Here is a 3,098-nt window from a genome sequence, read left to right as displayed (position 1 = left end):
ACTCGGGCGCCGGCTGCCCGGGCTCCGCGCCCGCCCCGGGGCTCTGTCCTTCGCCTCCCTCTCGCTGCTCGCAAAGAGCGCCAAAAAGTCGTGCTCCGAATCGCGCTCCGAGTGCGGGCACTTTCTTCCTGCAGGGCGCTGTTCCCTCGCGAAATTCACTCTTTGTGTGATTCGTTCATTCGTGCCTGGTTTTCTGAGAGCGCAGCGCGGGCTTTATTCTCAGGGGGTGTGGCGCCTCTTCCCCAAACCCGCCGCCCAGCCCCCGCCGCGAATGCCTTTTGTCATTTCACGCTGAAGAGGAGGGGGGCATCGTGACGCTGCTCAGGTTATAGGGAAACGAAAACAAACCGAGCGCAGACGCGTGGCCGGGGCACCGCCAAAGTTTCCAGGGCTTCGGGAACGGAAGTGCCAAGGAAACGCAGAAGGGTTCAGGATTGTGAGCTTAGAGACTCTCTCCAGAGTCAGGTGAGGCGACATAGGTGATTCCGAAAATGACTTTAGCCCATGAGCATAACAACTCATTGTAGGTTAGACAAGTACTCACCCGCTGTCTTCCTGGGTCCTCTCCCTTCTAAAAAATGTCCCAATCTTTTATTTTCCTGTAAGAACTTCTTCGAGGAAAATGTTCATCAGGGCAAATAGTTCCCCTTCCTCAAGAGAGTTACGGGGTAGGAGGGACGCTGAGGTAATCGTCCGAATACTTTTGATTTGAAAATGGACAAAACAAATGCAGTTTTATATTTGTTTAAAAAGTGTGCATCTGGACAGCCAAATTGCAAGTTTCAATTTAATGCAAGTGTAATAGGAGCACCAGCTGCCCTTTAATTGGAGTCCCGCAATAATAAACGCTTGCTTTTATTTCATTTTATGAGGACAGTTGTTGATAACACACGCATATGCAAGATCATCAGTGACAAGCTTCTAGCAATTCATGGCTGCTTCCTTGTACTCAACTGCTTTACCTGCGGACTCCGCTTGCCCTGCTCTACAGAAAGTGCAAAACGGTGCGGGGATATTTAAGCAGCAGGAGGTTGAGGAGTGAAGTGAATTCTCAGGCTAATTCTACTTATTAATTCTGCTAGACGGATTCAAATAAAATTGTCCAGCTAATTTTAGGCAAGAAATCAATCGTTGTTTGTTGAATGCAAGACAATAGCGGTAGGATCATAATGCTACGGAGAAGACTGGGTAAAACAGCCCTTCACATAATTGAGAAAATCCCCAATGGCGTTTGGCAAGAGCTGTGAAATTGATCAGGACAGTGTGCAGGGACAGTGTGTGACACTTTGTGATTATGGGTAAAATGCTAGCATAAGTCAAAACAAGCAGGAGTTCCTGATTATCTCACTAATTTTTAACCACTTCGCTGTACCTAACTTCCTTCAAACTGGCCAAATTGCCTTCCTGAACTTAAAATTGTCAAATTTGTCTGACATGTAGGAAGTGGCTTTGGCAGTCCAGGAACTACCGCAGCTAAAAGTAGGAGGTGTTGGCTACCACGGGAAGCTGGAGAGAAGGGCAAGGCTGAATTATATAACTTTATACCCAATGATCTAACAAATGAGGAACTGTTATCACCAAGCGTCAACAAAGGAGTCTTTATACTAAACATAACGTGGGTCAACACCAGTACTCTTACCCCTGTCCGCTACTGCAAGCCACATCTCCCTTGGGACACTCGGGCTTTCCCTAATAACACACCAACTGGCTCAAATTTATTGTTCTGGAATTGCTGAAATACCTGTTTTATAATAAATGTAAGGCAAATGCTAATTCTTGGGATAGGACGGCTTCAACATTTTCCCTGCTTTGAAATTTCGAAGTAGTGAAAATTGCAAATGAGGCTTTATCATCGTCTCTGGCACAGTGGAGAGAACAACCTTATAAACAAATTTCAGCCTGCTAAACTATCTGCCTTTTATCTAGGGTGTCCTGACCTCCACAAAAGACACTAGGCAAATTTCCATGCCACTGAGCCACTGGGGAGCATTTGCAAAGGCTGTAGGAAGTTGTTGTTCCCTCCCCTCAGCACTTTAAAAGGGCTCTTTTGCTCTTCAGGGTGGACTCACCTTGGAATTACTTTCTACTTTACTAGAGTGGATAGAACTACCCAACATTTTCTCTTCTGTTCTTCTCCTTAGGCATGATTAGGAAATGACCCAGAAAAAATAGGGCTACGTACTGGCTGGATGAGTTCTTCCCATAATGTATGTAAGTTATTGTCTTCTTATACCTGTCCCTCTTTTCATTGTGGGATTGCCTCAGAGCCACTAACCTAATGGATCTTTAAAGGTCAGTGTCTTGCAAAACTTGGATTCAAAATATCACTCCTGTCCCTCCACCCCAACAACTCAAATAGTCATGTACGCAAACTTTTAAACACACTTTGGGAACATTCTTCCTGCCCTCTTACATTTTAATGCTTGAAACTGACAATTATGCACAAGATGTAAGGCTGATACTCAGGTAAGGATATAGCAGCCTTTCAAGTAGCATGTTCTTCCAATAAAATATAATTAACTTTGAATGATGCAGAAAAGAATTCTAAAAGTTATGCAATGGTTTAGTAACAAAAGGATTATTGTAATCCACCACCAAACAAATGTTGCTGTGTTTTTAGACGCTGGATAGGTGGAAAGTTAAACTCTCTCATGTATCAATTCTCACTATATTGGATTAAGATTATCTTTTCATTCCTCTCCTAGGCCACGTAACTCATTTATTATTTTCTTAGATAATCAACCTTTACTATTAGACATGGACCAACAGTAAAGACTCTCCCTTCTGATTGAAATCCATGGAATCATTCGCATCAACTTAATGTAACAGCACTAGCACTATTTGCTGCTGCTGTGTTCTAGAGATGACGCTGCAGCCTGCAGTTCCACAGTGACATTTGTAAGCACTGCAGAAAGAAGTGTGTGGCCAAGGAAGGGTGGTTCAAGAGCTACAGGCATTAGTCATTATTCATTCATTCCTGAAAAGCCTTTTTCATTCAGAGTTGGGAATTTGAAGTTTGAGGTTTACACAAAGCTTTCAGCTAAAGAAACAGAAAATAAAAGCAGGACCTGGTTGTTTAAAAAGTTTGCATAATCAAA

Source organism: Chinchilla lanigera, unplaced genomic scaffold (genome assembly GCF_000276665.1).
Source record: "Chinchilla lanigera isolate Chin_1 unplaced genomic scaffold, ChiLan1.0 scaffold00072, whole genome shotgun sequence".
Lineage (NCBI taxonomy): Eukaryota > Metazoa > Chordata > Mammalia > Rodentia > Chinchillidae > Chinchilla > Chinchilla lanigera.
The sequence above is the reverse complement of the archived record's forward strand: the minus strand, read 5'-3'. Positions refer to the sequence as shown.